Here is a 26629-nt window from a genome sequence, read left to right on the forward strand (position 1 = left end):
GCCTCTGCATCCTCTGGGCCTGCTGCCTCTCTGGTCTTCCTATCCACCGCATCACGCCTGGCCTCTGCTACCTCTCCATTCATCCCACCATCTTCCCTGGTCCCCTTTGCCTCTCCAGGTTCTACACTCTCTCATCACCTGGGGGCCCCAATTGCATTGTCCCAAGGTTCTTTCCATGGTCTTGCTTCTTGGCCATGTCCTCCCCCTTACCACAGTGCACTTTGCAGCCCTCCACATCACCCACTTCTAAGGATGACCCTGCTTCAATGTAATGTGTCTGTCATAAGGATGAGGGGGAGAGGGAATACTTCAGCTATGCCTGGGAAATTGGGCAACTTACTGTAGGTAAGACCCATTCTGAAGGAGCTGTTGTCACAGCCAGAGATTGGATCCTCAACACAAGGAAATACAAAGTTGATTTAAGCCACTATTTCCTCCCTTCCCACCCCACAGCTAGTCCTGGCCAGGACACACCGTGTGCCAGAACAGAGAATTGGGCCCTTAGGCTGCTTCAGAGACAAGCTGCTTCAAAGGTCAGGATGTAGGGACTCCAGAAATACAATCAACATTTGCTCAGCCCATCTCTGTGTGCGTGGGTAAGACAGAAAGAGGGAGAAGAGTGAACCTGTTTACATTTCCAGGCAGACTTACTCATTAATTTCTTTGTAGATTCTGGAAAAGAAAAAAAAAACAAAATCAGAAAAGCTCCTTAAATATCTGCACATTGGTTTATCTAAACTGTATACTTACAAAATGGAAATAAATTCCAGACCAATCAACCATTCTAACACACTGACAATTGTTAAGCTTGCAGCATTTCTTCACTAATAGGCTATGTCTACACTGCAGGCTTTTGCAGGCAGAGAATATGCTAATGAAGTGCTCATTAACATTTGTTGTGCTGTCATTTGCATATTCTCTGCCAATACTTTTTGTACAAGAGGTTTTTTGTTCATAAACAAGCTGTATAGATGGATCTATTTTGCTCAAAAAAAAGATCCTTATGCCTCCCTTTTTGAGGCATGATATTGCACAAAAAGGGGGGGTGTACAAAACAGGCCTGTTTACACTGCTTGTTTTTGAGCATAAGCCTCTTGCTCAATAAGCATCAGCAGAGAATATTCAAACAACAGTGCAACAAATGCTAATGAGCTCTTCATTAGCATACTCTCTGCGGACAAAAGCCTGCAGTGTAGACATAGCCCATTGGAGTTTCTTCACTAAGGCTATGTCTACACTGCAGTTATTTTTCAGAAAAAGATACACAAATAGCAAATTGCAATTTGCATGACTTTTTCTGATTCTTTTTTTGAAAGAGGTTTTTTCTGACATTTTGGACCATCTAAAATAAAGAATACAGGGCTTCTGAAAGAATATTCCAGTATCCTGGAAAAAACTCTGTAATGTAGACATAGCCCCAAATCCATAGCTTGATGTGACCCTGTGATTCACCAGCAGTTTACGGTTAGATTTGTAAAGGCTTTAACCTGCTTATCGCCTGTTGATTTTAGTTGGAGTTAGTTATCTAAATTCCTTTAAAAATTGACTCTTAGTCCTCTAAATGTAAGGGGACTGTTACCCCTTACTAAAACTCTGTGGGAGTTTTTTGGTTTATCAGCTTCAGAAGGGGAAAGGTTCATGACACTGACAGACCCCAGAGACAATGGAAAGCAGTCAACACTCCAGCTCAGCCTGACTGACAGGTTGTAAGTGGGGATTGTTCTGGCTCTCTCTGAAAAGACGGAGAGCTGAAAAGAGCAGTGCAAGCTGTATGAAGAAGTCCTGCAAAAGGAACAGAGAGCTGAGACACTGCTAAGAGGAGTGCAAGCTGTGCTGAGGGGCAGTTTTTGCAGCAGCAGAGCCAGGCATACACAGCACAAGGAGTGCAGACCCTGTGTTGAGCAGCAGACTGGCAGGGCTCAGAGAGCAAAAAGGAACAGAGAAGCAACACAAGGAGCTGGAACTGGCCAAGCAGCACAGCCTGCAGCTGGATGTGGTGAGCACCTGGGACCAGCAAAGTGTGGGGAAAGGCTCTGGACTGGGAGAGGGGTCTGGCCACTTCGAGCTTGAGACTGTGTGGTCACTACCAGAGCTAGCGTGTCCAGCCTGTAGTCCCCCCTGCAGCATATCCAGGGCCTCTAAGAAAGAGACTGTGGACTGTCCTTATACTCTGCAGGCTGCTGTTTTGATGTCCCTGTGCTACAGAGCAGGGCTGTGTGTTCTCATTTAACCATTCTCATTTTTTTCTTATTCTTTTCTCTTTAATCCGTTGTTGTTTAATAAACTGTATTTGCTTTGAACCTTATGAAGTGATCACTGGGCCAAGAAGGCCTGCAGTGTAAAGAGAGCACCTCGGAGCGGGGACACCCTAACTCCTGCCCCTAGTGACTACAAGGTAAGGGATTAAGTTCCAGGAAACCTGGGCCCACCTTGTTGGGGTTTCAAGGGCTCTGCTACTCAGGAGAGTGGAGGGGGAGCCCTCAGGATCAGGGAGCCGTGGGGTAAAGGAAGTGGGAGCGGGGACTCAGATCCTTTCGCTGGTTCATTTCACCGGGGTGTATAGAAGCCAGGGAAGTTCCCCACAATAGCGGGACCATTCCCCCGGTTACATAAACAAAATTCACAGTTATGGATTTTAAAACCCAATGTTGAGCAGTATTCAATGGAACTATGTTGGATTAATAAGACTTATGTGTTTCTGTAAGTGTAAGTTGTATCAAACCTAGGCTGCTACAGATATTTATGTGAAGAAGATGATGTAAAGTTTTTTAAAAATGACAATAAATGGATATATATCATGTTGATCTTATCTGAGTTTAACTGATGAAAATCCATGGAGACTTACTCCTTCCCATCTTGACAGATCCTGAAAAAAAGAAACACACATAAGTTTCTGCGCATTACTTTAACCAAACTATGTCATTATAAAATGTAACCTGATTTGTCAACTAGAAATTATCCTAAATGATTAGCTACACAAGAAAAATACTGTGCAGATTTTTGCTAAATAATATTAAAATACTGTTTCCAAAATAGTTAAGGTTGAGATAAGCTTGCTATTTTTAAAAGTGATTTTTCTAAATGCTCTAAAATCAATATATGATGTTTCTAGTGCTTCTGTGTACCTTAGTTTTCAGTTTTCCTAGTTTTCAAACATTTAAGTATATTTTACACATGACATTTTGTTGGCATTCACACAGGTTTGGGTCAGTGAATAGTGCTCCTCTAGCAGCTGGTCTCATAGACTACATCTACACAACGTGCTTCTTGCACAAGAAGCCTTTTGCGCAAGAGTTTTTGCACAAAAACTTCTTATGCAAGAGCACCGTCCACACCTCAAAGCACATCGCAAAAGCCATGTGCTTTTGCACAAGAGAGTGTCCACACTGCATGGATGCTCTTGCGCAAGAAAGCTCTTCTGGCCAAGCTCCTCTGCTTTCTCCCATAGGGGTTTCTTGTGTAAAACCCCTCTGGAGAGTCCACACTTGCCTTCTTGCCAAGAGCTGTAGTGCTAAAAGCAGTTATGCCTCAGAAAAGGAGGATTATCTACAGCGGAAAAAACCTTCTCTTCTGCAATTTAACTGCCTGTTTAATTGCACAAGAGCTCATTTGATGTATGGACACTTGGCAGGTTTTTTAGCAAAACCAGCTGTTTTTGCGCGAAAACCTTGTAGTGTAGACATAGCCTCTGTGTTATCTAAAGGTGGGTAAGAAATTGTATCCTCATTTTGCAGAGGTGTAAACTGAGGCACAGAGAACAGAATAAAATTGCCTCTGGACATGTACAAATTTGTGTTGGAATCAGGGATAGTTTCTTTTCACTTTACTGGAGCTGAGTAACTACTATAAACTGTGAATGGCACGCTCTTGCCTGTAAATCTATTTTCTTAACTACACTGAAATCTTCAGCTGGATCTGGCATTTGGGTTGATCGCTCTCTACTACATATACAGTTTGTTGCTGAGAACTAAATTGTTACACTAAATAGTTCTTTTTCTAACTTCAGTGATTGTCATAAATACCCATAGACAATTTCCAGAACAGGCAGTCCTCGAGTTACGCGGATCCCACTTACGTCGGATCCGTAGTTACGAACGGGGCTTTTCTCGCCCCGGAGGACGCGGGCGGCGGGACCGCCCAGACGCGCTGCGGTCCCACCGCCCACGTCCTCCGGGGCGAGAAAAGCTGCTCCACGTCTCCCTGGTCTGCTGGGCTCCCCCCTCCCCCCCCCCCAGCAGACCAGGGAGACGCGGAGCAGCGCGTCTCGGCAGTCCCACCACCCACGTCTCCCTGGTCTGCTGGGGAGGGGGGGCGCAGCTAGTGTGCCCGCCCCCCCCAGCAGACCTGACTTTTCTCGCCGACACCTGGGATAGAGCAGCTGGGGCGCTGCCGGTTTGGTCCCACAGTGCCACTCCTCGGCGCTACTGAACCAACCCAGCAGCAACCCAGCTGCTCTGCCCCAGGTGTCCCCAAGTCAGCTGCTGCTAAAACTGACCAGCGGCTGACTACAGGAAGCCCGAGGCAGAGTTGATCTGCCCCGGGCTTCCTGGAATCAGCCGCTGATCAGTTTCAGCAGAAGCTGACTTGGGAACACCTGGGGTAGAGCAGCCGGGGTGCTGCCGGGTTGGTCCCCACAGCGCTGAGGTGCGGCGCTGCCGGGATCTACCTGGCAGCGCCCCAGCTGCTCTGTCCCAGGCGTCCAGATTCAGCTGCTGTTGAAACTGATCAGCGGCTGATTCCAGGAAGCCCAGGGCAGAGCAACTGGCTCTGCCTCACTGAAATAAATGAGAGCTTTGGTATTGACTTAAATAGGGAAGAATTTCACCCAGGAAATCACACACACACCATTACTGTGTTAGAATATAAACACAAAAATTGGTGAAAACAGTACTTCTCAGTAATAATATAATCTATCTATATATTTTAGAAATGTACACCTGTTTGTCTGTGTGTGAATCGTTGTTCAAAAACACCTCCTAAATATTAAGAGCTGGGACCATCAAATTTAGAAGGGCAGAGGGCCCCGGTAACCAGGGGAGCAAGAGAAAGCCCTGCCAGATTGGACCCACGGCCTTGAGCATCTCCTCATCCCTCAGCCCATACTCTTGAATCCCTCCACCACTCCAGCCTCCTGCTCTGCTCCCTCACATCCTCAAGGCCCTGCCATGACTCCTGCCCCTCCTACACCATCAGTGCCCTGCCCTGAAGAACCTAGGCAATGTCGGGTAAGTCTTCTGGTGTACTATAATATAAATAAGCTTTGCTGGTTCAAAGCCAAAGCAGCAAGTTATTTGCAATAGAAAATAATTGAAAGATCTAACAACATATTTGGATACAACAGACCTGTATTTGGCTGCAGTCGGTGAAGAAATCAGACTCTGCTATTTCCTCCTCAAGTATCTCTAAAAGAAGGAGAGGAAATGTCTAAATATATAGTCATTACATTAAAAAAGCAGTGTGCAAACATTGAAGGTACTTTTAAATAAAAAGGTTAAAATATTAGAAATGTAAATGCAGGGAACTCTAATATTCTGAAGCACTCAGAAACTATTTTAAACTTTTGTATACTTGGAAATTCATACATTTAGGTTAAATTGTAATAACATGCAAATACTGAAGACACAGAGACATGCCAGGTCATGCATAGTCTTTAAAATTCCAAAGTTACACAGGAGGGTTTTACTGACAATTGCTCCTCCAACAGCATGGCCCTATTCAACATAGTGAAAATGAAGCTGCTGGGACAGGAGCCCAGGTCCTTACATGATACTTAAATACCTACATTCAATTTACATAAATGGAAATAGGTGCCTGAATACCTTTGAGGATCTGACCCAATGTGGCCTGAAGAGCCTACATCATGCAGATGCTCTTCACACTACATATATTTTCTTATCTTCCAGCATTCCCAACACATGTATATTAGCACCTGGCCAACATGCAGATCACTAAAGATCAGGGGTGAGCTTAGTCTTGCTTGGGTGCTGGATCCAGCCCCTCAAGCATTTTTCTCTAGTCTGCCCATCTGATTAGCAGAGGTGCACACTTGCATCCAGCAATGTGTGTTGCCTCTTTCCATCATGCTCTATCCTGCAGTACATCTGATCCAGAGATTCCTCTGCGAGCTGTGCAAAAGGGTGGAGAGAGGAGATTGCTGAAGTCAGGCTGCCCCCTTGCCTTTCTACACTATCACTGCAGAACAGGGATTGAGGAGACGGGAACACACAGAGGAGCTTCTCCAGTCTGAAGAACAGATGATAAGTGACTCAGAGGTGCACCTGTCTTAAGAGGCAGTGCCGTGTTTCTCAGAGTTCAGTGCTTATGCTCTGTCTCTCTCTCTCACACACACACACACACACACTCCCCTTCCCCCACTCCATCTCTACAGCATGGAGAAGGGGAGAGACAACAGAACAGACAGCTTTCCCTGTCTTAAAGAAATAGCACATTACTTCTGTCAGAAACTTACCTAGCAGCCAGCACACACACACTCTGTTTCACTGTCACTCACACCCAGTCTGTGCCACATTATGTCTGTGCTACACACACACATAGTCACTGTCACACAGAAGACTACCATGCACACTCTCCTAGTCTCTGTTCAACACACTATCTGTGTCACTAAAGGTATGTCTAGACTTCATCCCTTTTTCAATAAAGGGATGTAAATTAGACATATTGAAAACGGGAATGAAGCTGGGATTTGAATTTCCCGTGCTTCATTTGCATAATGACAGCCACTACTTTTTTTTGAAATGGGGCTTTTTTGAAAAAAAAAAAAGCAGTTTATACAGAAATCTGTCAGAAATAAAACCCTTTTTTGAAAGTTTTTGTAAATCTCCTTTTTTGAACTGATCCTGACAAAATCCCACTACAAAAACTCCCAAACAGCCAACTTTCTCCTTGGTGGCTATTTTTTTAGATCTCCCAACCATTTCTTAATCCATTTACTGTGTGCTGATATTGTGATACTGCATTGTGCTAATTTTTAATCAAAATGTCATGCAGCGCTAAGTCAAATGCCTTAAACAGTTTAAACATATTGCATCTTCACAGCTATCTTCATGAAAAAAAAATATCTGTCTCATTGAAAAATGAAATCAAGTTTGACAACAACTATTTTCAGTCAAGTCATAGAATCATGGAAGAGACCTTTGGAGGTAATCAAGTCCAGCCCCCTGCCCAAGGCAGAACCAATCCCAACTAAATTAACCTGGCCAGGGGTTTGTCAAGCTGAGACTTAAAAACTTCTAAGGGTGGAGATTCCACCACTTCCCTAAGTAACCCATTCCAGTGCTTCACCATCCGCCTAGTGAAATAGTTTTTCCTAATGTCCAACATAGACTTCACCCACTGTGTGCTGATTACTATTAATTACATTCTTATGCTTTAATTATTGATTTAATCCCATATAATCTTTTCCATTATTTTGCCTGGCCAATCAGCCTACAAGATCTGGGTAATCTCCCTTTTCAAATGTTATCACATCTTAAGTACCTGCCAAGTATTCCTTATTAAAAATTAATATTAGAAGACCAGAGACAAGCTCAGTGAACTCTTAAAGGTGCCTGTGTGCAAGTTTTCCGATACTTCAGATCTAAATACATATTTCTCCAGTCAATGGTTTTTAACATCCCCCCTGCTTACTAATCTTTTGGAAAGGATTTCATCGGCCTCATGTGACACAAGTACATGATCCTTCTTTCCAATTATAGTAACGCCACATTTAAAGTTGTTGTTATGTTCCTGAAAAATTCTACTTTAAGAAAAATGATGTCGAGCCTTGGCATTTGTTGTATTCATTTAGATGGAATAAATGGCCCAGTCATGTCCAACACGGAGCAGTGTAAAAGAGGACCTCAGTATGCTTAGTATCAGGAAAACACACTATTAACATGTTTTAAACCTTACAGAGAAAGGAACATTTGAACATTGAAAGTGTTAAAAGTTTTAATTTTAACCAGATTCCTTATTCCTTTCCTTTTAATCTGGAGAGAATTTTAGAAAGAAAAACCCCTATCCCCTCCCCCCAAAATAAATACCTCAGGAACATAACAACTTAAAATGAGGAGTTACTATAATTGGAAAGAAGGGTCATATACTGCGCCACTCAGCCAGGCCGACGTGAGGGAGCCCAAACGGCAACTTGCTCCGCTTGATCCTCCACGGCGGCCTGGCAGAGAGGTGCTGAACTCAGCCGAGTGCCATGGCGGAGGGGATGTGGGGTGGGACAGTGACGTTCATGGTGGAGAGAGAGTGAGAGGCAGGAGGGGGAGAAGACAAAGAAAGAGATGGAGAGGGAGGCAAAAGGTGGAGGAGAACTAAGAGAGAGAGGGGGAGGCAGTAGGAGGAGGAGAGAGAGAGAGAAAGAGAGACGGAGCAAGAGACCATAGGCTCAGGAGAGAAGACGGATGTGGAGGATAGATCTGAAAATCCTGTCTTATGACGAGCTAATTGGTTAGTTTCGAAATAACACTCTAGTGCAGACCGGAGTTTGGAGACCTGGCAACCTGGTACTAGCTTTGGGCTGTTCAGGGCGTTGCTTTTAGCTCCCTTTAAGAGATCATAGTCTTAGAGCAGTGTTGCAAAATATACATTCTAGGATGGCTGAACTACACTCTTATTAGATTCAAAGAAAATGGAGCAGGATAAGAAAAAGTAGAAATAAGTGGGAGAAAGAAAAAGATATATGTGGAGGGGAAGAGAAAAAGTCCAGTCTCATGAACCCCATCAGTTGTTCAGGATTTTGTTAAAGCTTGTAAAGATGGTGAGTTAATCTCGGTTGCTCTCTCTGGTCTGGACTCCTTTCAGGATTAGGATAAAGATGGCCCAGGGTTTCAAAAAGATTGTGTAGGACTGGAGTGACAGCCATAATAGTGAATTTAATTTCAGTTTATCAGTCATAATTTTAACACCATAGTTGCCTGGTGTTAATAGGCCTTTGGCTTGCACTAAATTCAATTGCTGTCTTGCATTTTTACCTTGGTATCATTTGCAAATTTTATGTTCCATTATTGATGAAGATACTGAATAGAACCTGTCCCAAACCTGATCCCAGTGGTACCCCACTCATTGTTGGCTGCGTCTAGATTGGCATGATTGTCCGGAAATGCTTTTAACGGAAAAGTTTTCCATTAAAAGCATTTTCGGAACAGAGCGTCTAGATTGGCACTGATGCTTTTCCGCAAAATCACTTTTTGCGGAAAAGTGTCCGTGCCAATCTACATGCGCTTTTCCGCAAAAAAAAAAAAAAACCGATCGCCATTTTCGCAAAAAGGGACTTTTTCCTGAACGGGATCAGAATAGTATTTCCACAAGAAGCACTGATTTCTTACAATAGGAAGTCAGTGTTTTGCGGATATTCAAGTGACCAGTGTAGACACCTGGCAAGTTTTTTCCGGAAAAGCAGCTGATTTTCCGGAAAAACTGGCCAGTCTAGACACAGCATGTGGGTATGTCTACACTACAGCACTAATTCAAACTAACTTAGTTTGAATTAGTTAATTCGAACTAAGCTAATTCGAATGAGTGCATCTAGACCTAAAAACTAATTTGAATTAGCATTTTGCTAATTCGAACTAGCATGTCCACAGTGAGTGGACCCTGAACCGAAGTTAAGGCTGGCCGGAACCAGGACTTAGAGTGTGGAGCTGCTGCCTCAGGCTAGCCAAGGGCTGTGCTTAAAGGGACTCGACCCCCACCCCGGACAGACAGTTCTCAGGGTTCCCCGCTTGCTGATCTACCTCCCAGAGGGACAGCAAAGCAGTCTTCTCTTGGAGTGCCCTGAGTGCCCTCACTCGGCACATCACAGCACTCGGCCATCAGCCCGGCTGCACTTGCCGCAGGCTGCCATCCAGGAGGGTCAGTCGGGGGCTGTCAGGATCCAGGAGGCCCTGCAGGAGAGCTTCCACCCTGAGGTGCCTGCAGAGTCACCCCAGTCCTCCCCATCGGGGGCTTGTGCCCTGTTCCTCCCTCACCTCCTTCCACTTACCCCTCCATAGCCCCCGTTCCGGATGTAAAAAATTAAGGACACGTGTTCAAAAATAGAAACTCACTTTATTTAACAAAACTGAGGGGGAGGGGGTATTAACCTCTGGGGAGACTGGGAAAAGGAAGTGGGAGATGGGAAGAGAGAGGGTGCGAGTTGGGAGGGGGAAACCTGGGAGGAGGGAGCTGGAAGGGGGAAGCCAGGGGAAGAAGGAGGAGGGGAAGTATCAAACTATGGTACGCCATATCTTCAGTACTGTGTTTTGACCTTGGAAAGGGTTCAGAAAAGGGCAGCTAAAATGATTAGGGGTTTGGAACAGGTCCCATATGAAGAGAGGCTAAAGAGACTAGGACTTTTCAACTTAGAAAAGAGGAGACTGAGGGGGCATATGATAGAGGTCTATAAAATCATGAGTGGTGTGGAGAGGGTGCATAAAGAAAAGTTCTTCATTAGTTCCCATAATATAAGGACTAGAGGACACCAAATGAAATGAATGGGTAGCAGGCTTCAAACTAATAACAGAAAGTTCTTCTTCACAAAGCAAATAGTCAACCTGTGGAACTCCTTGCCTGTGAAGGATAGAACTATAACAGAGTTTAAAGAGAAGTTAGATAAATTCATGGAGGGTGGGTCCATGGAGTGCTATTAGCCAGGGGGTAGGAATGGTGTCCCTGGCCTCTGTTTGTGGAAGGCTTGAAATGGATGGCATGAGACAAATGGCTTGGTCATTGTCTTTGGTCCATCCCCTCCCGGGTACCTAGTGCTGGCTGCTGTTGGCAGACAGGCTACTTGGCTAGATGGACCTTTGGTCTGACCCAGTACGGCCGTTCTTATGTTCTTATGTTCGAAGCTCAGGGCTCAGGGTCGGGGGTCTCACTGGACCATCTTGATTTTCATGCAAACCTGCTCCTGGGTTTGCACGTGGCCTTTGGTGGCCAGGCTGGCAGCTATCCTGCCCTAGACGGCCACTTTCTTGTGCCTAGTATGGAGGTCGTGGACGTTGGAGGCCTCCCCCCAAACCTCGATGAGGTCCACGATGTCCGCACTAGACCAGGTGGGTGCCTGCCTCTTGCAGCCCCAGGCAGACTCCTGGGAGCCACCAGTCTGGTCCTGGGAAGAGGCAACGGGCTGGGTGGCAGTGGGTGGCTGGCTCATGCCGTTCCAGGTGCAGGGTCTGCTGACTGGGTGCTGGCAAGGTTGCATCTGGCACGGGCACCGTAGCCAGCCCGTGCCCCTTTAAGGGCTCCGGGGCCGGGAGAGGGGCAGAAGAGTTTCCCTGGCTTGGCCCAGAGTGGCCACCAGGGCAAGCTGGGAAGGGCTAGCCTCCAACTAGTTCAAATTAAGTGGCTACACAGCCCTTAATTCGAACTACTTAATTCGAACTAGGTGTTAGTCCTCGTAGAATGAGGTTTACCTAGTTTGAATTAAGCGCTCCGCTAGTTCGAATTAAGTTCGAACTAGCAGTTTGCATGTGTAACGCCTATGAAAGTTAATTTGAACTAAAGGCTGTTAGTTCGAATTACCTTTGTAGTATAGACTTACCCTCTGTTATTTCACCATGATTGGGAACTATTCACAATTACACTCTGGGAATGGACCCACCTTATAGTAGTTCCCTCTATGTTATAGTTCCCTAATTTTTTTACATTGAGGTCATGTGAGACTATCAAATAATGTACTAAAATCTGGATATACCATGTCTATCACTTTGCCCTTCTCCACAAGGCTTGTTACCTTATGAAAGATGTGTATCAGGTTGGTTTGTTCTTTACAAATCAGTGCTGACTGTTACTTGTCACCTTATATTATCTATATGTTTGCAAATGGATTCCTTCATTATTTTCTCCATTATCTTTCCTGGTACAGAAATTAAGCTGAATGGTTTTGAATTCCCTGGGTGGTTCTTATTTTTCTTTTTTATAGATGGACACTATATTTGCCCTTTTCCAGTGTCCTGGAATCTCTCTGGTATTCCATGACTTTTCTAAGATAATGGCTAATGGCTCAGATACCTTCTAGGTCAGTTCATTGAATATTTTAGGATGCATTTAATAAACATCAGGGCTACATCTAGACTGGCATGATTTTCCGCAAATGCTTTAAACGGAAAAGTTTTTCTGTTAAAAGCATTTGCGGAAAAGAGCGTCTAGATTGGCGCAGACGCTTTTCCGCAAAAGCACTTTTTGCGGAAAAGCATCCGTGCCAATCTGGACACTGTTTTGCTCAAGATAGCCCTGATCTCCATTTTCACCATCGGGGCTTTTTTGTGCAATACAGTTTTTAGCTGTCTTCACTGGCCCTCTTGTGCAAAAACATTTCAGGAAAAGGGCTTTTGCCCGAACAGGAACGTCAAAGTGTTTCTGCAAGAAACACTGATTTCAGACATTAGAACGTCAGTGCTTTTGCGCAAGATCAAGCTGCCAGTGTAGACAGCTGTTAAGCTTTTGCGCAAAAGCAGCTGCTTTTGCGCAAAAACTTGCCAGTCTAGATGCAGCCCAAGTGAATTAAAGACTTCCAACTTCTTTAAGTAATATTGAACTTGTTCTTTCCCTATTTTAGCTTCAAAACCTTCCACATTTTCAAGGGCATTCATGATGTTAGGTGCCCAGTCATTATCAACCCTGGTGAAAACTGAGACAAAGAAGTCTTTAAGCACTTCTTCCATTTCAATATTTTCTGGTTTTGTTTTTCCCTCTTTATTGAGTAACAGAACTGTCCTGCCTTTGGTCTTCCTCTTGCTTCTAAGTTATTTGTATAATGTTTTGTTATTATCTTTTGTATCTCTGATTAGTTTGATTTCATTTTGTGCCTTGGCCTTTCTAATTTTACCCCAACATGCTTATGTAATTTGACCTAGTGCTACTTATTGTTTTTAGCTCATTCAAGATTTTCCACTTAATACAGGATGGTCTCATCCCACATTTTCCACATTTCCTACACAGTAGAATGGTTTGCTCTTGCAAACTTAATAATGTTGGTGTGAAAAACTGCAAATTGTCTACAATTGTTTTTCCTCTTAGTCTTGCTTGCCATAGGAGCTTACCTACCAACTACTGGAGTTTGCTAAAGTCTATCTTCTTGTAATCTATTGTCTTTATTTTGCTGCTCTCCTTTCATATCATGTTGCTTTCATCCAACCTGCCTTCCACTTTTAAATTCTCAATCAGTTCTTCCCGATTTGTAAAAATCAAATCTAGAACAGTCTCCTTCCATCAGCTTTCTCCACTTTCTGAAATAAAATAATTGTCTCCAATATATTCCAAAAACTTGTTGGATAGTCTGCACCCTGCTGTGTTATTTTCCCAACAAATGTCTGAATAATTGAAAATAATGAGTAGTCCTATGAAACCATAGGTTACATCTAGACTGCAGAGATTTTCTGGGATACCTCTGTCATCCCAGATAAGCTCTGCTGTGTCCAAGGAATGCATCTGCTTTTCAGAAAAAAAATTTGGAAAAGCAGAAGCATTTTTTCGCATCCCTGTAAACCTCATTCTATAAGGATGAAGGGAAGTACCAAAAGAAGCTTCCCCCCACCCCAACATTTGACCCAGTGCAGACGGGCCAATTGTCAGAAATGCCTCTTTCAGAAGAAAAGAGGAAAAAGATATACAAAGTGGCTGTGTCTATATTGGCACCCTTTTCCGGAAAAGGGATGCTAATGAGACCAGTCGGAATTGCAAATGCCCCGGGGATTTAAATTTTCCCCGTGGCATTTGCATGAACATGGCTGCCGGAAAAAAGCGCCAGTCTAGACAGGGATCTTGCGGAAAATAAACCCTTTTCCGGAAGTTCCCTTATTCCTACTTAAAATCAGGAGTAAGGGATCTTCCAGAAAAGGCTTTATTTTCCGCAAGATCCCTGTCTAGACTGGCGCTTTTTTCTGGCAAAGCCCCAAGCCGGAAAAAAGCGGCAGCCATGTTCATGCAAATGCCGCGGGGAAAATTTAAATTGCCGGGGCATTTGCAATTCCGACTGGTCTCATTAGCATCCCCTTTCCGGAAAAGGGTGCCAATGTAGACACAGCCAGTGAGTTCACTATATATATATATATATATATATATATATATATATATATATATATATATATATATATATATATATATATATATATATATATAGTGAAATTATGAGTTGTGTGATCAAAACACACTTATGAGCTTTTGTGGGCAAATGACCTCACCATGCTGTATATCGGCATTTGTTAGGTTCTAGGGTGCCACAGAGCTATTGGTTGTTTTTAAAGTTACAGACTAATATGCTACCCTGCAGAGAATTTTGAAAAGTTGAAGTCCCCCATCAACACCAAGTCCTGTGATTCAGATGATTTTTGTAAATTTTTTAACATAAAAGCCTCCTGCACATGTTGTGCTGGTTGCTCGATATTCCTGTGAGGCAAAATTCAAACTACTGTTACTGCAGAAAATTGTAGAGGTATGAGTTATGAACATCTGCATTACAAACTAACTGGTCAACAAAACATCTTATTTGAAACCAGAAATATGTAGTCAGGCATCAGCAAAGACAAAAACTTCAAAACCAAAAAATCAAATACAATGCAGTATTGTGTTTAACTGGTAGGAAAAATCAAGGGAACATAGCATTTTACTCCTACATAATAAACTTTCAGAGCTCTATAGAGTCAATGTCCAGTTTGTAAACTTTAAAAAACCTCAAAACCCAAAATTTTTTATTCAAAGTTATGAAAGTTTCATGATTATTCTTAAGCTATTGGCAAATTCCAGGTTCTACTCTAATTTGTTGTCATGAGGTGTCACTGCCCTGCAGCGCCCTATTCTGTTTAATAGTGGCACTCCCTGGCCCACGTCAAGACCCATGACAATATAATACCCTCCCTGGGGCTGGTTCATTGTAAAACCTAGTGCAAAATTGTTCATAATGGAAGTCCCAAACAAACAAAATGTTGCTTTGACTTTTGGGACAGCTTTGAGATCCTCCTGCTCACCCTGCTGATAGTCATGAGAGGGTTATGTCTCAGTTTGTGTAGCTCTTCTTATGGCAGGTGCCCTCCAGTCTCCCCTAGGGATGGGTAATTCAGGCAGTTATTGCCTCTCTCTTTAAACTAGCTGTTTTCAGGAAAGGGCTGTAATTTAGCCCACTATAGAGCTGTAATGGCATGTTACGCTGCATTAGGAGGAGCATTTCCAACTGATCTAGGGAAGTGACTCTCTTGTCCTGGAACATATGCGGTCATGAGACCATGAGTGTTACTGGACCAGAGAAGTCTGGGTTTTAGAGGTGCAACCTGTACTATGTTCATGGTATCCAATCATGACCCTAAGGTCATGATTGGATACCACAATGGTGAAAGCCATATAATTAACTTGACAGATAGGGAGGAAGAGGACCACTGTTGGGGTCTGAACCTGTGAAAGAACCATTCAGGTGGTAATGAAACATTTAACAGGCATTTTCCACCCCCTGCCAGTTTTGGAATTTCCTGTGATAGTCTATAGGACCTTACTTTAAAATTTGCTTTAAAATATTTCATTTGTGGGTTGCTGAAGATTTTTTTAAAATCACATCTCTAAAAAATCTTCATCCCTGCTGGCTGCCTTTGGAAATTTGGGGCATCAGTTTAATAGTACTGTGTAGGGTCCCATAAATTCTAAAGGTGTCCAGTGTAGGGAGTTCCCAAAGTTACTGCAGAGCAGAGAGCTCTGCCCAGTTTTATGTGGTCAGACCTGTTTTTATAACTGTGCCAGTTCTTACTAACTGCAAACATTTTACATGATACAAATTATTGTTTAACCATAGCAACACCCTGTTTCATTGCCTATCCACCTCAAAGGTTTCTGTGAACTTGAGACAGAGAGTTACAGGAAATAGAATACAGAAACTGTACACTGTAACTGCAATAAAAATAAACATAAATCTACACACACCTGCTTCCCGTAAGAGAAAGTGCTTTCTACAGCATAACTTTGCTGAATACCAATAGAATCTTAGGCTATATCTAGACTACATGGCTTCGTTGACGGAGCCATGTAGATTAGACACATCAGCAAAGGGAAATGAAGCCGTGATTTAAATAATCTTGGCTTCATTTAAATTTAAATGGCTGCTGCTCTCTGCTGACCAGCTGATGATCAGCGGTTTGTTGATAGATCAGGGCAGTCTGGACGCTCCCGCGCTGACCTGAAAGCCCTGTGTTGATCTCCCCCTTACGCCTCGTAGGATGAGGTTTACCGGGGAGGTTGACAAATGGCTTTCAGGTTGGCATTCCAGACTGCCCCAATCTGCTGACAAACAGCTGGTCGGCAGAGCGCGGCAGCCATTTAAATTTAAATGAAGCCGTGATTATTTAAAACGCGGCTTCATTTTCCTTTGCCAAATAAACAAATCTACATGGCTCCATCGACAGAGCCATGTAGTCTAGATGTATCCTTTGAGTCTGTGTGTGTGTGACTAACATGCCATTTTGTTGCTTTCTTTGTTTGCTCCTCTCATGTGTCCTTCCCTCAGGAAGAGACCATAGTTTTGTATTTGCCTAGTGCCTGGCATAACAGAGACCTAATCCATGACTGGGGCTCTGAGGCCCGACTGAAAAGCACACATATAAATAAATAACTATTCCTGTTCTGCAAATACCTGCAGAGCGGGGAGATATCTACCATTTGATGGCTCTTCCATATGTCAAGTTAGAGACAAAAAAATCCAGTTGCTGGAAGTTCACGTCAGAAATATTTAAGTTGGAACTAAGATGCACATTTTGAATGATCAGGGTAATTCATCATTTGGACAGCTGCTCCTAACTTTTGGGGCATGGGGAGTTGACCTGTTCACTCAGATTCCATACATGTTAGAGTCAAATGCTAGAATCAGCTGATGCAATTCTCTGGCCTGTTTACACAGGTGTTCAGACTAGCTGCACGCAGTGGTTTCTTCCAGCTTTGAGCATCTATACATATATAATGTTCTAATTTATTAATTTTATTTTTATTTAATAAATTAGCCTTATTTTATCTACTACATACATTAGATTTTCAGTGATTTTATTATTATTTGTGTTGTGTGTGATCTAGTGATAGCTCTGAAGGATTAGGCAGCGTACTCATAAATTTCACCAAAACAAACAAACAAACAAACAAAACCCAAACACCTTGCCCAAACAAAAGAAGGAAACAAAAACTTAGTTTGGAGGTGGGACAGAGGGAATAAGAATTTAACATAAGAATGGCCATATTGGGTCTGACCAAAGGTTCATTCTACCAACAGTGGCCAATGAGAGATACCCTCAAAGAGAATGAAGAGAAAAGGAAATCATTAAGGCTACATCTACATTGCAGGCTTTTTGTGCAAGAACAGCCATTCTTGCACAAAAAACTTGTGGAGCATCTACACTGCATGCATGCTCTTGCCCAAGTACATTCACAATAAAGCATCAGAAGAAAGGGCTTCTTGCACAAGAGTTATTCCTTTCCCCATAAGAAATAAGCCCTCTTGTGCAAGAGCTCTTGTGCAAGTAGGCAGTGTGGACAGGAACAGGAGTTTCTTGCGCAAGAAACCATTCTGGCTAATAGCCATGGATGTACCTATCCTCCATGAATTTAGCTCTTTTTTGCATATTGTTATAGTCTTGAGCTTCACAACATCCTCTGGCAAAGAGTTCCAAAGGTTGACTGTGCGCTGTAACAATAAATGCTTCCTACTTAAATGCTTAAAATTCACCTACTTTCAATAAAATATGAAAAAAGGCAACTAGTGGCATTTGCCTCTTAAGTTGGAGGATATGTATTAAACACGTCTCGCCGTCAGTGGGTGTGATGGAAAGAATACTTGAGATACTCCTGATAAAATAATGAAATTTGTTATTTATGTATCAGGACAAGGGGAAAATCTAAACACTCTCAAGGAGAAACAGGAAAATAGCAACTGCCATATTGGATCAGGCAAAATACAAAGAACCATTGCTGAATAACCTGCACATAGAGGAAACACATATTTTATCTGACATATTTTATGTTCCTTTATTGCATTTCACCATGAATTCACTCTCCTCTTTTGTATTCTAAAGCTTGTCAAATTTGGAATTTGGCTAGTTCAAGGGTTGTTGAAATTACCCATTATTAAAATTTTATTAGACATATTTCCCTCTTTGATCATACTCATTCTTTCATAAATACTGTCCTTGTTGATTGACAGGCTGATAGAATAATCCTATAAGCAGGTAACTTCAACAACTTGTAGCAATGGAATAAAGCCTTATTTAGAAAACAAAAAAGCATTACCACTGACTCACATTTTTGCTTGGAAGTTAGTTACGGCCCCTGCGAATGCCTTCTGGAATACCCTGTTGAGCACTGATCGGCACCAACTCTCTTTCCTCTTTCTCAAAAAGTGAAACCAGTCTCCCTTCTGGAAAAACAAAGGGCAAGTTTCACTCTCTGCAACTGGCAGGTGGTAAGGTTCAAAGGGCAAGATTCTCCCTGTTATGTTGGAAACACACACACAAAGTTAAAAAGAAACAATCCTCTTGCTAGGTAGTTTCAGCATAACTCTGCTTTATGTCTTTGGATCCAGAAATTTAATACATAATAATGAAACAGAAATAGACCCAGCAGGATGCTGCTTAAAGAAGAAAGCCAAAACTCAACCCATCATTTTCCAGACTGTCCTGATAACAGACTGATTGCTGATGACCCAGAATGGACATATCCACTCAGGCCCCTCTTGCACACAAGACCAAGACCCCAATAGAATTTAAACTAATAATTTGTAATTTTAATAGCATCCCACATATATAGAGAATTATGTGACCTTGCTCTTTAAGCATGAAGCTACATTTCATCTAAATGGAATAAAATTGTAACAGTTCAGAAAAAAATGGTGCTTCTACAAAGTGAAAATTTTCCTTGAGGAAATTTTTGTAAGTTCATTGAAAGGGTTTTAAGAGAACTCTTCATGAAAATCACTGTGCAGCATCAGTCTAAAGAGTTAGCAGAATGTTAGGCATCCTCAAGAAAGTGATAGGTAAACAGATAGGCAATATAATGCTGAAATATCAATCCATGCTATACCAACACATTGGGGAGACCACCTGTAGTTCTGGCCCCCTCATCTCCAAAAAGATTCATTAAAGTTGGAAATGGTGCAATGGTGCATCATTTACCACTTCACATAACACAAGAATCAGGGGCTACTCAGGGTGCATCTACATAGCACAGTTATTTTGAAATAACAATGACGAGTAACGGTAGTTCGGAATAGGAAGCCTAGTCCGAACTACCTACTCCGTGCCATGTGTAGCTGCGGGCACAGAGTCCGAACTAGCGGGGATTAAAAAATGGTGGCGCCCGGCAAGATGCAAATGAAGCCCAGGAAATTCAAATCCCAGGCTTCATTTCCAACTTCGGTTGCCTACATTAACCACCCTCGTTCAAACTAGGGTGGTAGTGTAGACATACCCAAAGCTATTACAGGGTATCACGGGGCAGGTGTGCCCAGTCCCCTCTGAGGCAGGGCATTGGGCCTTTTAGGCCTTTCACCATGGGCTCATCCCCGTGATTATCTACATCTCTTAGTGCCACGGTCCTCTCCCTATGCCCCTTCTCCCTGTTAATGTTAACGCTGTCCATTAACAAGCAAGCAGGTACTTTCAGTACTGTTAGGAAAACTGCAGCCTATGCTGAGAATCAACAGAGATGAATTATATTCAAATAATAGCCCCTGAAACCATATGAAATGTAATGTTTTAAAGGATGAAGGGAGCTGCTGCAGTGGAGTTCTCCATGGATTTAAAAGGGAGATGAGACCATGAACACTGAAGCTATAGGTCCACAACAGTCTTCAGCATCTGTGTTTTGCTGCCAGAGAAGCCTCCTATTCTTGCTAGGACATCTGGATCTTTACATACCAGGTTACCACCCTCTGTTGCCTAGTTACCACCCCTCACCTTACGGAAGGGGGCCTTACTTACTATCCTCCATGCCTTCAATTCCGACCTGGTCCTGAACCTAGGTCGGTATGTGCATTAGTTTTTGGGGAGTTTTTGTACCAGGACATTCCTGAAGATGTTCTGTTACTCCCTTTTGGCTTACAGTCTGTACTTGGTGCTTTCCTGTGTCCTTCCATGCTTCACCTAACTTATACAATCACACAGTTCTCAGTAGGGCCTCTTTCTTGGCTGCTGTGTTACTGAACCAAAGTCTTGCTCACTAGATTGCAGGCCTGTTGCTGTTTTCATGTTACAGGTCTCTATTTAGGCCTGCTGACTCCATGTTACCGACCCTCAACTTACTACAGTTACATTAAGAAGAAGAAAAATGATTAATTTCATAAGTCAAGGACTAACTTCAGGACTCCTGATGGGAGGGGGCAAAAGGGGCAGTTCTCATGGGACCTGGACAGTCAAAGGAGATCCCAGTTGCCACTGTTGATACTGCAGTGGTGGAGCCTGGAGCCCTGGGCCCCTTTAGAACATAAGAACATAAGAACGGCCGTACTGGGTCACACCAAAGGTCCTTCTAGCCCAGTATCCTGTCTGCCGACAGTGGCCAGCACCAGGTGCCCCAGAGAGGGTGGACCAAAGACAATGATCAAGCAATTTGTCTCCTGCCATCTCTCTCCAGCCTCTGAAAAACAGAGGCCAAGGACACCATTTTATCCCCTGGCTAATAGCCTTTTATGGACCTAACCTCCATGAAATTATCTAGCTTCTCTTTAAACTCTATTATAGTCCTAGCCTTCACAGCCTCCTCTGGCAAGGAGTTCCACAGGTTGACTACACGCTGTGTAAAGAAGAAATTCCTTTTATTCGTTTTAAACCTGCTACCCATTAATTTCATTTGGTGTCCTCTAGTTCTTCTATTTAGGGAACTAATAAATAATTTTTCTTTATCGGCCCTCTCCACACCATTCATGATTTTATAGACCTCTATCATATCCCCCCTCAGTCTCCTCTTTTCTAAACTGAAAAGTCACAGTCCCTTTAACCTCTCCTCATATGGGACCCGCTCCAAACCCCTAATCATTTTAGTTGCCCTTTTCTGAACCCTTTCCAAGGCCATAATATCTTTTTTGAGGTGAGGAGACCACATCTGTACACAGTATTCAAGATGTGGGCGTACCATAGTTTTATACAGGGGCAGTAAGATATTCTGTGTCTTATTTTCTATCCCTTTCCTAATAATTCCTAGCAACCTATTTGCCTTTTTGACCGCCGCTGCACACTGCGTGGAAGTTTTCAGAGAACTGTCCATGATAACTCCAAGATCCCTTTCCTGATTTGTCATAGCCAAATTAGCCCCCATCATACTGTACATATAGTTGGGGTTGTTTTTCCCAATGTGCATTACTTTACACTTATCCACATTAAATTTCATTTGCCATTTTGCTGCCCAATCACTGAGTTTGGTGAGATCTTCTTGGAGTCCCTCACAGTCTGCTTCTGTCTTGACTATCCTAAACACTTTGGTATCATCTGCAAACTTTCCTACCTCACTGCTTACCCCTTTCTCCAGATCATTTATGAATAAGTTGAAAAGGATTGGTCCCAGGACTGACCCTTGGGGTACACCACTAGTTACCCCTCTCCAATCTGAAAATTTACCATTTATTCCTACCCTTTGTTTCCTGTCTTTTAACCAGTTCACAATCCAAGAAAGGACCTCCCCTCTTATCCCATGGCCATGTAATTTACACAAGAGCCTTTGGTGAGGGACCTTGTCAAAGGCTTTCTGAAAATCCAAGTATACTATATCTACTGGATCCCCCTTATCCGCATGCTTGTTAGCTTTTGGATTATAAGTACAAATTCCATCAACAATAATAGATAAGGAGGATATAATCCACTCACAAGGACTCATGAGCATAAGCCGCGCTTTGTATCAGTGCCAGGAAATGGTAACTTTATTGCCAGGTGTGTTTTATTATTTTGTTGGATGACCTATACATTATATAATCTGAAAAGATGTATAGGCCTTACCCTCTATCTTGGAGCAGTTTGAAGTGGGTGGGAGTGTAGAGAAGAGGATGTGACGGGAATATGAACAGGCAAGAAACAGTTTTCTTCACAGGTTCTCGTGTATTTTTTATTTTACTTTCACTGCATCCTGTGATTTTTGTGACCACATCACATGAAATAAAGTGTGTCCAAAGTTAGTTGTAGTAATTACACCATCATATCAGCTGAAGTTCATGAAGTTCAGCTCCTACCTCTTTATGACTGTGCTGTATTGTGTGCTTTGCAATGAGACCAACAAAAAAAAAAACCCAACCCAAACAAACAAACAAAAGAACACCCTCATACGAATTATGGCAACAGCAGCAGTTCTTGTCTCTGTGGCCAGGCTGGCAAGGCGCAGGTTTGATGTCTCACAATGTGGAAGACAATATGGTCAGACCTGAAAGATTAAGAATCAGACTCTAAAGAGTTCATGAGAGTGACCCAAAATCATGAAATGGTTTTTGTAAAGATTAAATTTAAAGATTAATTGATCTGGATGTTTATATTCCCCCTGCTGACTCCTAATGCTTCTCTGATGGCTGGAATGCATCACAGGCGAAAACAGCAGCAGTTGCTGGGGTAGAGCTGCTTTAAAAGCTAGTTCCCCCCGAGCACCATCTCTGTGGTTCTGCCTCCAGCCCTCTATCAGAGGCAGCAGCGTGCAAGAGTATGTAGGGGTCAAAGGAGGCTGCTGCAGAGCATCCGCTGCTTGGGGTGGGTCTAAGCTCGATGTGGGCAGAGGCTGATCTGGCGAAGCAGACAGCCCGTCCCAGTCCCAACTCGAGCTGTGTCTGGCATCTATCCCTGCTGCACCTCCGCAGTTTAAATGCAGTAGGATCTGGGCTGCATGCACACCTGGCTCTTACTACATATAAACTGCAGAGCCACAGCGGGGGTTGCTCCTGGATGCAGCGCAAGCCAGGACTGAGCACCTCCCCTTATCGGCTAATTGTGTAGTCGATAGAATTTGTATTGACTACACAATTAGCCAGTTGGCCACCTCTTGTCATCCTTAGCGCTCCCTGGAGGATGCAAGTGAGATAAAAATGCTCACGTTTGTGTAAAGTATTGACTGCTGGGGCACACCTTCCTGCTTCTCTTGCAGTCCCACCCTCTCCCATATTAATGAATTAACACTCAACCCTTCTCAGCTTCCTGTCAATTAATTTTCTTCTCCCCTGCTCACATGTCTGCCTCAGCCTCCCCTCAGTTCTGCACACACATATGCGTGACCGTATTTCCCTGTGCTGAATATGGGACATCCGGTAAAATTATTCATATTCTAGTGAGTCCAATGTCAGTCCATGAGAACTATGCAGTAGAAACATTCCAATTACCACCGAGTTGACTGAGCCCCTGTTAAAAATAAATAGTGTGTAGCTGGAGTCATTTTATTTATCTTCTTATCTCTGATGTTTGCACAGGGAGTGGTCACACACACACACACATTCCTGTACATCTCTCTCACATGGGCATGGGGGTGACTGATCAGCCTGACCCATCCTCCATGCCTGGCTGGGATGCTGGGATTGACCCACCTCTCTTGGTCCCTGGTCTTCTCAAATCAACATGTGAGGAGTCGACATGCAGTGTCATAGGCCATCTCCCAGATTTCTGTCAGAATGCAGCAAGCAGCAGCCTTTCAGCACCATGCAGGAGGCAAAGGGAGGGAGCTGCTTCTAGCTGAAGGGGGGTGGGAATGGGGGCAGGGATAACCTGGCCCATGTTTTACCAGAGATCATCTCCCCGCTCCCTGGTTCCCTATGGCTGGAAGCAGCTTGTCCCTGCCTGCCTGCACAATGTAGAATAGCAGCTAACACCTCCAAACTGCTGCTGGCCACAGACATAACCCAGCTACCTCCTGCCCACAGGGGGCGGGAATAGTTTTAACCTTAAGGGTGCATTTAGCACCAGGGACCTGGGACCCTGCCCACAGAAGTGGCTCAACAGAGGGACAGAGGACAGAGCAGCCCCACATAACCTGAAGGCAGGACATCGGGTAGGGGGCAGCATATGGGGAGGGGACTAAGCACCCCTGCCTGGGAACCTGCCAGGTCAGGGCAAAGACAGGCTCAGAATGGCTTCCTTCCCGCCCCTGCAGAGCTTAGCTGATGAAAGAAGCTCCCGCATGCCAGTGCTGTGTGGGGCTTTGGCACATGCAGGGCTTGGCTCCTCCTGGCCAGTGTCCTGAGCCAGAGGGTCTTGAGTTTTCCCTGAGTGCTGGCCCAGCCAGAGGGAGGAGGTGGGGATGGGTGGGGAGGGGAGAGAAGGAGCCGGCCAGCCAGGCTATTAATGAGCTGAGTGATCCGACCAGGGGCTGGTTCTCTGCACAGCACCAGGAGTGGGATTCACCCTGCCAGGGCCATATGCAGGAACAGCAGGGCTGGTGAACATGTGCAGCAGCAAGAGGACAGTGGGGGGGGGCACATAAAGGACTGATGGATGGACAGCAGAGGTGACATGTGACCAGCTACCACCTGTCTGAGCTCACCAGCCCCATCGGAGCAAGCAGCCAGTGCTGCCTGGATTAGGAAGGGTTAACCTGCTGGCCAAGACCAGCCAAGCAGCAGGAACTGCACTGATGGACCAGCATGGAGAGTGGTAGACACACCCCCCCACACACACCACCCCCATTATCAATTACAGGGCCCCTCCCATTGGTGGGTGGACAGCAGATGAACAAGGATGCAACCAGCATTAGAACCCACCAGTACTCATGGGAGGGAATAAGGAAAATATGGGACAATTTGCCCACTTTTTTAAAGTAGGGACACCTACTGAAGGGCTTAACTATGGGAGGGTATGTCTACACTACAGAGTTAGTTCGAACTAACTTTCCTAGGTGCTACACTAGCGCTCCGTTAGTTCGAACTTAATTCGAACTAACGGAGCGCTTAGTTCGAACTAGGTAAACCTCATTTTACGAGGATTAAGCCTAGTTCGAACTAGCTAGTTCGAATTAAGGGCTGTGTAGACCCTTAATTTGAACGAGTGGGAGGCTAGCCCTTCCCAGCTTGCCCTGGTGGTCACTCTGGCCAACACCAGGCAAACTCTATTGCCCCCCTCCCGGCCCCGGAGCCCTTAAAGGGCCACAGGCTGGCTACACAGTTTGTGCCAGTTACAAGGCTGCCAGCACCCAGCCAGCAGACCCTGCACCTGCCACAACATGAGCCAGCCACCCGAGGACACCCAGCCCTCCACTGCTCCCCAGGACCAGCCTGGCGGCTCCCAGGAGCCTGCCTGGGGGCGCAAGAGGCGGGCACCCGCTTGGTCAAGTGCAGAGATCGTGGACCTCATTGAGGTTTGGGGGGAAGTCTCCAATGTCCACGATCTCCGCACTAGCCACAGGAACGCGGCAGTCTATGGCCGCATGGCTGCCAGCCTGGCCGCCAGGGGCCACCAGCGCAGCCGGGAGCAGGTGCACTGCAAGGTCAAAGACCTGCGGCAGTCCTACTCCCGGGCCTGCCTGCCAGGGGCCGACCTGGAGGCTGCCCCCACTTCCACGCCCTGGACCGCCTCCTGGGGGCTCATGCCGTCCCTGCCCCCCGGGACGTGATAGACCCCGGGGCAGAGGGACTGCTCCAGGAGACGGAGGAGGAGGGCTCTGAGAGCCAGGAGCCTGCCAGCAGCCTGCCCAGGACCCGGGACCCCCAAGGTACCCCACAGAGCCGTTCACCTGTGTCGTCCAAGGCCAGGGAGGCGTCCACCTGTGAGTACCATCGTGCTCCCCTTATGTGTACGGGGGGCTGGGGCGAGAGGGAGCCCCGGGACCGTGCGCCTGGGCCTTGCCCACCACGGAGCAGCAGCTGGGGATCCTGCAGAGGCCCTGGCCTTGCAGAGGGGAGCTGGGTTTCACACACCTGGGCCCCTGGGGTAATTGACCGCTGGTCTTGTTGCACCACAGCCGCAGCACCTGGGCCTGCAGGGCGCACCACCCCGCCTGCAGCAAGCAGGAGAGCCAGAAACCAGGAGGATTACCAGAGGCGGCACCTCCAGTTCCTGGAGCAACAGCTCCGTCTCCAGGACCACTGGGTCCAGGAGGACCTGAGGCTTTGCCGGAGGAGCTTGGAGGCCCTGGAGGAGCAGGGCTGTGCCCTGCGAGGCCACCTCCAGAGCCTGCTTGACCGCTTCCCAATTCCTCCTGCTCCTTCTCCTGCTCCCCCTGCTGCGCCCCCTGCTCCTTCTCCTGCTCCCCCTGCTGTGCCGAATTAGCACTGTAGTGTAGACATACCCGGACTGTCTCTAAAAAGGGACACCTGGTCACCCTACTACATGTACCTTGCCCTCCCCCGTCTCTCTCTGCTCCTTTTGCACCTTTGAAGGGAGAGGGGAAGCTTCTGCATCTCTGCACCCCCTCCCCGCTCTAGTGGAAAAGGGAAAAGGGAGGGCAAAGAAGGAGACAGGAACAGATCCTTCCTGAGCTTCTGGGCATCTTTTACTCCTTCCATCTCCCATCTGTCTTGTGAGAACAGTGTAGGATGCACCATCTCCTCTATCCCCTACACAAACCTGCTCTAACTCCTGCCCTCAACATGGGGAAGTGAGAGGGGGTTTCCCCAAGGCAGGTATCCTAGAGTTAGGTTTCTACAAGAGACCACATGCTCATGAGTGGCTGAGGCCTGCAGGAGATGCTGGGCAAAGAAAATCCTGGGGAGGTCTTGCTGGAGATTCCT

At 45.1% G+C, this 26629-nt stretch overlaps 1 long non-coding RNA gene across 1 annotated transcript; it reads right to left on the minus strand.

Moving 5' to 3' along the window:
• Window positions 1–643: 643 nt before the first annotated feature.
• Window positions 644–18387, minus strand: LOC149523218 (uncharacterized). Its single transcript, XR_016347119.1, has 4 exons — window positions 18252–18387; window positions 5344–5402; window positions 2846–2866; window positions 644–672 (listed from the first exon to the last, which is right to left on the minus strand). It is a non-coding gene; the product is annotated as an uncharacterized LOC149523218 (long non-coding RNA).
• Window positions 18388–26629: the final 8242 nt, after the last annotated feature.

Source organism: Pelodiscus sinensis, chromosome 18 (assembly GCF_052426305.1).
Source record: "Pelodiscus sinensis isolate ZL-2025 chromosome 18, ASM5242630v1, whole genome shotgun sequence".
In the NCBI taxonomy this organism is placed as follows: Eukaryota; Metazoa; Chordata; order Testudines; family Trionychidae; genus Pelodiscus; species Pelodiscus sinensis.